Source organism: Elaeis guineensis, chromosome 4 (assembly GCF_000442705.2).
Source record: "Elaeis guineensis isolate ETL-2024a chromosome 4, EG11, whole genome shotgun sequence".
Taxonomy (NCBI): Eukaryota; Viridiplantae; Streptophyta; class Magnoliopsida; order Arecales; family Arecaceae; genus Elaeis; species Elaeis guineensis.
In genome coordinates this window covers 26,545,724-26,557,758 of record NC_025996.2, presented here as the reverse complement: position 1 = coordinate 26,557,758, position 12,035 = coordinate 26,545,724, and the positions used below count along the sequence as shown (strand labels likewise).

General features: G+C 34.2%; 1 non-coding gene across 1 annotated transcript; it reads right to left on the bottom strand.

Annotated features, from left to right (window-relative positions):
• Positions 1-1,837: 1,837 nt before the first annotated feature.
• LOC140857674 (small nucleolar RNA R71) lies at positions 1,838-1,943 on the bottom strand. The gene has a single exon (XR_012141168.1). It is a non-coding gene; the product is annotated as a small nucleolar RNA R71 (small nucleolar RNA).
• Positions 1,944-12,035: the final 10,092 nt, after the last annotated feature.

The window sequence follows — 12,035 nt, the reverse complement described above, 5'->3', positions numbered from 1 at the left end:
GAGTGGGGTTAATTTTGGTGTACTACGACATGTATCAAATTTTGACGCCGTTATCGGAGATCTTGACGTGATTATTTTAAAAAAAAATCAAAAAAAATCTATAAAATAATTAAAAAAATATTTTACTACTTTCTAGATTTTTATTTCTTACTTTAGATTGCTTGACAGCCTTATATGCTTTACTGCTTTATATTTTTAATTGATTATTTTCTTTTCTTGCACCTTGCTTTTCATACTTTACTTTGTTGATTAGTAATTTATCTTTTATTGTTAGTTAATTTATTTAAATTGCTTGATTACCTTCTATTTACTTTTTTTTAAAAAAAGTTTTGCCTCATATTGCTTTTCATATATAGTAGATTTACTGCTCTCTAGTTAGATTATTTTATTTGCATGCATAGAAAATTTTTTGCTTTTTATAACCTAGTGATTTACTGCTTTCCATAGCTTAGAATAATTTATTATCCTAAAAATAGATTTGATTTGTTGCTTTATTTGTAGGTTACTTACTTGCCTTTTAATCTTAGTATTATTTACTTTTCATTTAGTTAGATTCACTATATCTTCTTATACCTAATTAACTTAATTTAAAACTTACCTCTTATTTCTTCTTGCTTAAAGATAATATAATATAAAAAGAATACAAAGACACCACATAATACTTGACTAATATAAATAAATCAATTAAATCTTAAAAGCTACTTAACATGTTTGGATTTTTTATTTTTGCATTGCATGTTTCCATAAAAAATCTTAAGGACAAAATCCTAATCAACATAAGGTGGAGATTTTATCACCCTTTCTTGGCCCATAAACCACTATCTTGCAATTGCATTGATCTAAATCTCTAATTTAAAATTGATTAGATATTGACCCCTAAAGATTCTCGAGCTCAATAGGATAAGAAATTCTAAAAGTTGGATCCGAATTCAGTTAGTCAGTTTAACTGATATCGAGAAAAGTGGTTCAGGGATTACGTCTTGAAGAAAGATGGTTCATTAATTGATTCCGTTTGTTTACCTGACCAATACAGTTAGTATCTAAGGAAAGCAATGAGGAGACCTCCACCAACCTTACACTTATCTGATCAGTTGAGCGGCTAGTCTACTACTTGGAGTGCTTGAATGTGATCTTGGCAATTAGGAGCTGTCTAGATCTAGGATAACCCATAGTTAGGATTGATTGAGCCACTTGTTTGTCAACTAAAAATATTAGACCTAATTAATTTTTCTCTCTTTTCTTAGCCTTAGAACTCCTTAGGTTCTCTTCTTTAGAACTCTTTTTTCTCCCCCTCCTTCTTTTCTCATTTTTTTTTCAAAAAAAAAATTATTGAAATTAAAACTCAGTGAGATCTTTTGGGTGCATGCTAGGACATCGATCATTACAACCTGATTTACACCCATTAGATCTAGTGCTAGAAAGAACGATTCGAACAAACCAAATCTAAATCATGGATCCAAAATAAAAGACTGACCCACCATGATAATTGAGGGAGTATTTTACATCCTTATCTTACACCTACTCACCATATATCCAGCCTCTTTCTGTGGAGGGGGCACAATACGAAATCAAATCCAGCATTATTCAAATGCTACCATCATTCTATGGATTGACGAATGAGGATCCGCACAAATACCTGGATGAATTTCTTGAGATATGCTCTACAGTAAAAATCCAAAACTTCTCCGATGATGCCTTCAGATTGAAACTGTTTTCTTTTTCACTTAAGGACAAAGCCAAGTATTGGTTAAACTCTTTAGATTCTATAACATTTCAACTTGCAACCATCTTCAGAGAGAGTTCTTTAAGAAATACTTTTCAATTGAAAAAATAAATTAAATTAGAAAAGCCATCACTAGTTTTTTTCAATTGGATGGTGAACTTTTTCGTGAGATATGAAAAAGGTTAAGGGACCTTATTCGTAAATGTCCCCACTATGCTGTCCCCAAATAGCAACTTGTTCAGTGTTTCTACAATGGTCTATCAGAAAACACCAACAAATGATCAATGCATCGTGTGGTGGGACATTCATGCTAAAAAGTGAGGATAAGACTTGGCAGCTCTTTGAAATACTTAGTGAGAACTTCCTGCATCACATGTTTGCCATCTCTAGAGAACAACCCATGTCTCAACAAAAAAAGAAGTAGAATCTATTAGATTGGAAATGTTATGGATATCTATAGTAAGGTAAATGAGTTGTCCTAAAAATTAGACTGTCTTCTGAATACTGGATACTCTCCGATTCTACCTAACCCAGTCCAAGATGTTTGTGCATTGTATGCAAGTTCGACCCATTTTATTTGTGAATGCCCAACCGCACCTCAATTTTCTGAGTTTGTGCACAAGCAGGTCCAGCAAGCTCAAACCCTACAAGCTTGTACATCAAGAAATGATTCATACTCGAACACTTATAACCTCGACTAGAGAAACTATCCCAATTTTTCTTGAAGATCATAGTCAGTGGTTGGTCCTGCTGTATCTAGACCTAACTATCAGGACCCGACATATAGGATGGATCACACCACCAGTTTCAAAATGCTCCTCAACCGTCTACCACTGGTCACAGCTCAGCTTTTGAAGAGAAGGTTCTAAAAATGCTAGAACGATTAGAAGTCAACGCCCAGACCTTTAACTCCCACATACAATCTATTGCTAAGCTAGAGACCCAAATAGATCAACTAGCAACCGCAGTCAGTAGGAGGGAAGGAGAAAAATTACCTAGCCAACCTGAGAGCAATCCAAGAGGACAATTCATGGTTGAGAGCTCCAATGCTCCAAAAACTTTTTCTGAACATACCAAATCAATCATGACTCTCAAAAGTGGGAAGGTCATTGAACACATGAGTAAAACCAATGAGACCAACCCTGGACCTTTGACCAAACCCGATCACCCAAGAATAAGGAGGATCCAAAAGTAGAGAATGGATAAACTGCATCGGAATCACCTTACTTACCTAAAGTCTCATTTCTGAGTGCCCTAAAAGCCCATACTCCTGCGAATAAGAAGGGAGGAAGACTCAATGAGATGTTGGAATTATTTAAGCAAGTCTCAATTAATCTCCCCCTTCTAGACGTAATCAAACAGGTCTCAGCTTACGTAAAATTTTTGAAGAAATTATGCATCCAAAAATGTAAATCTCGATCACAACTTTCGAAAAAAATATGCCTCATCGAATAAGCTAGCTCTGTATTTCAGCACACTACCCCTTCAAAGCTTAAAGATCCAGGTACCCCTACCATTCCTTACATTATAGAAGACTTTCACATCGAACAAGCTCTTTTGGATCTAGGGGCCAGTGTAAACCTTTTACTTAGCTCGATTTATAAACTTTTTGGGTTCGGAGAATTGAAACCCACGTCGGTTACTTTATAGTTAGCTGATAGATCAATTAAGATACCACGTGGAATGATCAAGGATATTTTGGTCAAGATAGATGAGTTCTATTTTTCAGTTAATTTTTTAGTCCTTGACATAGAACTGAGTGACAATCCAAAGTAAATTTTCATTATTTTAGGTAGATCCTTTCTAGCTACGGCAAACGCATGTATCAATTATAGGATATGAGTCATAGACATATCGTTTGGGAATAAGAAGCTGAGACTGAATGTGTTTAGTGCATTCCAAAGACCATCAACTGATAGTTGCTTCGAGATAGATACATTCGAGGACATCATAGAGGAAACAACATCAATGATTTTTGCACATAATTTTTGAGACACCCACTTGACGTACTTTGGAGTGGATAACTGTGATATGGAGGAAGGTAGTGAAGAAGTAAACATTCTAGTTGATACATCAAATGCTGAAACTACTCCCTTTTGGATAATCAAGTACGAGTCATTATCCGCATTAGCCAATACACCCACAGCTCCGTCATTAGAATCACCACCTATATTAGAATTAAAGCCACTTCCGGTCACACTCAAGTATGTATTTCTAGGACCTAATGACACCCTCCTGGTGATCATTGCATTAGACTTAACCTCAGATTAGGAAGCACAAGTGGTTGATGTTCTGAAGAAAAATAAAAAAGCTATCGGCTGGTCTATTGCCGATTTAAAAGGAATTGATCCCTCCATTTGTATGCACCATATTCATTGTGAGGTAGATGCCAAACCCCATCGAGATATGCAGAGGAGACTGAATCCGAACATATGGAAAGTAGTGAAGAAAGAGGTGATAAAATGATGAGATGATAGAATTATCTACCCCATATCCGACAATAAATGGGTCAGCCCCACCCAAGTAGTACCTAAGAAATCAGGTACTACTGTGGTGAAAAATGAAGAAGGTGAATTGCTTTCCTCTCACACACCATCTAGCTGGTGAGTATGCATTGACTATAGAAAACTAAAAGTCATTACTATGAAGGACCATTTTTCATTATCCTTTGTCGACCAAATCCTAGAATGGCTAGTGGGTCCATATTTTTTTTATTTTCTAGATAGTTATTTAGCGTACAATCAGATACCTATATTTTGGATGATCAAGAGAAAACCACCTTCACTTGTCCCTATGGCACTTTCACTTTTCAACGTATGCCGTTCGGGCTCTACAATGCATCGCTACATTTCAGCGGTGTATCATTGTCATTTTCTCAAATATGGTGGATAAATATCTCGAAATTTTTATAGATGATTTCTCCCTGTTTGGAACCACCTTAGAAGATTGTCTCCATAATCTCTTCAAAGTTTTTAAGTGCTGTATGGAGATAAATTTGGTTTTAAGTTGGAAAAAGAATCATTTCATGGTTCGAAAAAGAATCGTATTGGGATATATTATTTCTGAAAGAGAGATTGAGGTAGACAAAGCCAAAATCAAGATCATTTCAAAATTACCATCCCCCACTTCGATTCGACAAATACGGTCTTCCTAGGTTATGCTGGATTTTACAGATGCTTCATCAAAGATTTTAGCAAAATATCGAGACCTTTGAGCAATCTGCTATCCAAAGATACGTCATTTGTCTTTAATGAAGAATATCTACAAGTCTTTCACATATTACGAACAATCCTGACAACAGCACCCATAATAAAATCTCCTGATTGATCTTTTTCATTTGAAATCATGTATGACACTTTCGATTTCGCAATAGGAGCCGTCTTAGGTCAAAGAATCAATAAGGAGCCACATGTGATCTACTACACTAGCAAAACTCTATCCGATGCCCAATTGAACTACACCATGACAGAAAAAGAGCTACTAGCGGTGTTATTTGTCTTTGATAAATTTCATTCATATCTATTAGGATCTAAGGTTCTAGTGTATTTTGATCACGTGGCTCTGAAACATCTACTCTCAAAGAAATATACTAAACCGTGATTGATCAAATGGATCCTTCTGCTTCAAAAATTTGATCTAGAAATCCAAGACAAGAAGGGTTCTAAAAATATGGTCGTAATCATATTTCTAGAATCTTAGTTGACCATATGATGGGTACAAATGAGGTCAAAGAGAAATATTTCGACGAACAACTTTTTGCAACCTCCTCTGACCAAATCCTATGATTTGTCCACATCATTAACTATTTGGCAATAGGATAAGTTTCTCTCCATTGGATAAAATAGGAGAAGAATCGATTCTTCTTACAGGTCAAACATTATTATTGGGAGGAATCCGAATTATTCAAACATTGCCCTGACTAAATGATTTGACGCTATGTCCCTGAGAGTGAGTATCAAAGTATACTTACCTTTTGTCACTCTCTTGCATATGGGGATATTTCAGTGGGAAGAGAACGGTTGTAAAAGTATTACAAAGTGGATTTTACTGGCCGACACTGTTTAAGGATGCACATAAATTTTATTTTGAGTGCCTCCACTGTCAGAAGATGAGGAATATTTCTAAAAAAAATATGATGCCACTATCCCCCATTTTGGTCGTTGAAGTTTTTGATATTTGGAGAATCGATTTTATGGGCCCCTTTTCTCCATCCTACGGATACGAATATATTTTGGTTGCGGTAGATTACGTATCTAAATGGGTTGAGGCTATGACAATCAGAATGAATGATCATAAGGTGGTAATCAAATTCATCCAACAGAATATCTTAAGTTGATTTGATTGTCCAAGAGCCATTATTAGTGACGGAGGTGCACACTTCACGAATAGGTACTTTGAAAGTTTAATGAAGAAATATGGAATAACTCACAAAGTTGCCACACCATACCATCCCCAAATTAGTGGCCCAATGAAAGTCTCCAATAGGGAGATCAAACGAATTCTCGAGAAAACAGTTAGGCCTGATCAAAAAGATTAGTCTGGACGATTAGAAGATGCATAATGGGCCTATCGTACTGCATACAGAATCTCAATAGGAATGTCTCCCTATCGGCTCATTTTTAGAAAAGCCTGTCATCACCGGTAGAACTAGAACACCGCATATTTTGGGCCATAAAGTAATTCAATTTCGATATGAAAAATGCAAGTAGTAATAGGAGACTATAATTGAACGAATTAGAAGAGCTACGCAATGAAGCATACTAGAATTCATGAATTTATAAAGACCGAACTAAGGCTTATCATGATAAATATATTTTACGAAAAATATTCGAACCTAATCAAAAAGTGTAGCTTTATAATTCGAGGTTGTGACTATTCCCTGAAAAACTCCATTCACATTGGGATGGACCATATGTCGTAACTCAAGTGTTCCCTCATGGAGCAATTGAAATCAAAGATCCTAAACAAGAAAATATCTTCAAAGTAAATGGCTAACGATTGAAACATTATGTGGATAAATCAGAGATGGCAAACAAGTTGACTCAATTGAATTGCAGGATCCAATCTACAATTGAATTTTGGCTTGGTCTGGCTGAAAACCTTAAACTTAGCGCTTGTTGTGAGGCAACTCAATATTTTATTTTTTTTCAGTTATCCAAATTTTTTTTTTATTTTGTAGGAATCTAATAAGGACGACTAGCTAAGTTGAGGGGAGAACATCATCAATATCTGACGAGAGCTCTTGGAAAATATGAAAGAATCTGCAAGCAATAGCAAATCAGGTGGTATCCTTCCTTTTACATTTTTTCTTTTCTTCCAGTAGGGATAATGAAAATTAAGTTGGACGAAAGAATAACTAATTTAATTAAATCATCGTGTATGATCAAAAATAATTAGTTTTGTATATTTGAATTTTATCTCGATTTGAAGTTAACTAGGCATCCTAATCAATGAGTGATTAACGGTCTAGATAATTTTAGAGATATCAAAAAAAAAATTATTAAGGATATCCAATTAATGGTAGAATTTAGATCAGACTAAATTTTAGAGTGATTCTAGAACTCTCTTTCCACCTATCTCAATGAAGAATCTGCTTCATGCAGGTATGAGTGAAATGTCAAAGTATGTAAAAAGTTCACCTTAATCATTGATAAAAAAAAAAATTTAGCATTTCTCACTAAGTAACCGGGCTTCTTCACCTAAGTAAGCGTTATTGTTCGCATCAAAAGTAAGAATGTGAAAAAATCTCTTGTATAGTCAGTTTTAACTCGTAATCTTTTTGACTCGAGTCAGTAAGCCTGAGGGGTGTTTTACACCTAATGTCTTAAAGCCAACTGGTTTAGGAGTCATTGGTCTAAAGCTCGTTACAAGAGTCAATTAGAAAGTTTAAAGGGTTAAGACATTGCACCGACTGTACATATAAATATTTTTATAAAAAAAAAGAAAGAAAAAAAAAGAAGAGAAAGAATAAGGAGAATAAACTGTAAAAAGATACTACACCAAACCCACATTAAGTTAGAAGATTTAAAGAGAAGAGTGGAGAGTCGATGAAAGAAGATCTTTAAAAATTTTTATGACTAATACTCAATCACTAATTGGATCGAATTGATAATCCAATGAAGTACCTCTTTAATGGTCTAGTCGGATAGCTACTACAGTTAGGAATGTCTAGGAGAACTTTCGATTTAAGGATAATTTAGTGCACAATGCTAATGTATCTATTTTACTCGAGGATGAGTAAAAATTCAAATTGAGAGGTGTAATGAATATTTAATTTAAACCATTAGAGGTACTAAATATTATAATAATTAATATTATTTTATTAAAATTTAATACTCTCTAGTCTATTTTACAGGTGATGGGAAGTTTGGGTTCATATGATTCAAATTGAATTCAAATCGGATCAGATTTGAGTAAACCAGGCAACCAGCTTCCATTCCAGTGTGAACGCGACTTAAATATTAAGGGTTCAGATTACAAGATCACTCTAAATGAAGACTAAGTGTGAACATGACTTATTGATCAATGGAGAAGCAATAGGCTTGATCTAAGGGTCCTTATTCATGCTCCCACCTATCTTTTCATGAAACTCTAGCCTCCTCACTCTATAAATAGAATCCCAAGACCTCCATCTTCTCCGAGAAAGCCAATGTCTAAGTTTCTCTCTAAGTTGTTGCTCTCATCTCTCTTTCTTTTTTCTTCATAAGTCTAAGGGAGGTCCTAACCTTAGCATGCTTTCCATCAAACCTAAGAGAAATCCTAATCCTGTACTATTATCTTTTCTCTTCCACATACCCTCTTCCACCTATCTTTCTTTTTTGGAGTTCTTAAATCAAACCTTCCAACCAATCTGCCGCGTCTACATAGAGGAAGATGAAGGATTCAAGGAGATATATCCACTATCAGGTGCAGCTAGAAGATCAACTTAATTTCGTTATTCTTGTATTGAACTTTTATTTTTTTTATTTTTTTATTTAATCAATAAAAAATATTTTTTTTATAATTTTTTTATTTTTTTCTTAGTTTCTTATAATCTATTATTTTTTTATTTATATTTTTGAAACAATCGACTAAGATCCCTATGGATACGATCCCGACTCACCCTATCTATATAGTAGTGAGTAGGGTTAATTTTGGTATGCTACGACATGCATCAATGACCACTCTTCTCATCTTGTGGCCAATAAGTCATCCTTTTCTTTTTTTTATAATTATTTTCATTTTGGGGATGAGTTGTCTTCGTGAGCACCAGTCGATTATGATAGTATCAAGTATCAATGCTGGTGCTCTGTGATCTGTGGGAGTACATTATGTGCCGATAGACAAGGGAGCTGGAGCTGGATGAGGCGGTGCTGGGGTGCGAGCCTGGGGAGGCCTTGGTGGTGAACTTGGTATTCGTGCTCTCACCATTGGTGGACGAGAGCGTCACCCCAGTGAACCCCCACAATAAGCTCCTCTATCGGGTGAAGTCCCTAGGGTCATGGATGGTGGTACTGGTGGAACATGACATAAATGGCAACATGGCACCATTCACAGCACAGTTCGCGAAGGCATACAGGCAGCTGGTGTGGGAGCACCAATGGTCGTGGTGGTGCTGGTGGAACGAGACATGAATGGCAACATGGTATCATTCATGGCATGATTCACGAAGGCGTGCGAGTGGTTGGTGCAGGAGCACCAATGGCTTGGTGCTCTTGCGAATCACAGAGCACTAATGCTTGGACTTAATTTGCTCCATAAATTTTTTTATTTGTATCTCTATTTTAATATAAAATTTGCTGAAATATTTTGCTCAATATGTTTGCTAGAATTTTTTGCTAGAGCTCTGAATACTTGTTATTGTGCTTAGAAATTATCATTGAAATATATTATTTTTCTTGTGGTAATACTGTGATTTAGATGGATTGATTGTCAGAGGAGTTGCTTCCAAAATTGATATCTATCATTGTAATGTACATCAACCTTCATAGGGCCATTATTCTGTTAATTGGTGTATTACATACATATTTTGCTTATTTATTGATTAGGAGAAGAAACAAGAGAAGGAGGATTGATCTTGGCGAGCATGATAGACACAAGATTAGAAAAATTAGTTTAAGGAGGATTGTATATTTTTTTTGAAGGATTGCATTTGGTTATGAGTTGGCATGTATAGAAAATACATACATGAATAAGAGAAGTTTCCATGAATTATATGATATCTTACAAACTACTGAAAGATTATCGAGTACCAAAAAAATATGTGTCGAGAAGATGGTTGTTATATTTTTATATATATGTACTTACTATGCTAAGAATAGAGTAATTAAAAGATAATTTGTAAAGAGTAGTGAGATAATTAGCAGGCTGTTTGTAGTTGTGTTGAAGTCTATTCTTCTTTGCCATGAAATATTATTCAAAAAATTAGAGCCTGTACCTGATAACTCAACTGACTACAGATGAAAATAGTTCAAAATAATTTTTCTAATTAGCTGGATGAATGTTATGTTAATTTTAAATTATTTAAAAAATATTTTATAATAATAATATAATAATAATATAATTATTTATTATAGGATTGTCTAGGTGCCTTAGATGGGATATACATTAGATGTACTGTCCTTGACATTGATAAGCCTAGGTATAGGGCAAGAAAAGATGGAATAGCTATGAATGTTCTAGGAGTTTGCAATCAACATATGCAATTCATCTATATTTTACCAAGTTGGAAAGGATTAGCTGCAAATGGTAGAGTACTAAGAGATGTTTTATTAAGAAGAAGAGGTTTAAAAGTGCCACAAGTTAATAGTTCTAGTTATTTCGAACTTATTTTCTAACACATATATTGAACTTATTTTCTAATAAGATTTTTATTTATGTTAGGTTTTTATTACTTGTATGATGTTGGATATACAAATGAAGAAGAGTTTTAACTCCATATAGGGGTCAACAATATCATTTGAATGATTGAAGATAAAATTACCAACTGGCAACACCACAAGAATATTTTAACTATAGGTACTCATTTGCTAGAAATATTATTAAGAGATGTTTCAGATTTCTTAAAATGAGATGAGCAAATTTTAGAAAGAAGTCATTCTATCCAATAAAAATGCAAGCAAAAATTGTTAATGTGTACTCTTCTTCATAACTATATTAGAAGAGAGATGTCAATTGATCCAATTGAGGATGAGGTGCCTGATGTTCTTTTGATAAAAGAAAATGACAATGAAGAAGAAATGATTGATCACATTTAGAGTATAAATACTTAGACTCAATTAAAGAATGACTTAATATAAGAAATGTGACATTAATCTAGAGCTTGAAGAAGTGCTTGATATTATTGTAAATTTTGTTATATATTTTATATGTTGTATTACTATTTGATGTTTCGGATATTTATCTTAATATGAACCTGGTTAATGTCATTTGTAATTTTTTATTCAACTTATTGTTATTGTCATTTAGATTTGCTATATGAATATTTTTTATCTTTTGCATTAAATAAACATCTTTTAGATATGGATGCTTCTTCAAGTCAAAGAATGAATCAAGAGAAGAAGCATTAATGGAGTGTGAAGCAAGATGCTATACTAATTGGATGTATGCTTGATTTGAAGAATGATCCTATATGGAGAGCAGAAGATGGTAATTTCAAGCCTGGGTTCTTACTCCAGTTGGAGAAGATGATGGCAAATAAGATATCTAATTGTTGCATTAAGACTCGGCCACGCATCCATTCAATGTTCAAGTTGTTGAAACAATAATATGGTGCTATTTATGATATATTGAACACGTTAGGATTTGGATGGGATGATGTGAAAAAATGTATTACTTGTGATTAAGATGTATGGGACAACTAGGCTAAGGTAACTGCACAACTGATTAATTAATTCTTCATTTTTATTTAACTTTTGATGTTTTAGGTATAGTTTGCTCAATTTATATTGGTTCATTATAATAGAGTAATCCTCAAGCATCTGATCTTTAGAATAAGCCATTCTTATACTTGTAGGAACTCTCGATCATATTTGAAAAAGATCGAGCAACGGGTTAAAGGGCTGAGGGCCCTACAAATGTAGCCGTTGAAATCTTTGTAGATGCAATGAATAGTGAGGAGGAGGTCTAACTTGTAGATCCTATTGCATTGGATTGTAACAGCTTCATTCTCCAAACTCTTATTGGTTATCCTCAACAGAGTGCTTCTTCATCTTAAAACCAATCCAGATTAAGAAAAAGGAAGATTTATAATGAGAAAGAAGTTGTTCTTATAGGCAATTTGATTGAAACCGTAAGTAATTTTGGAGTAATGTGTCCAGGTTTAAGTAAGGGT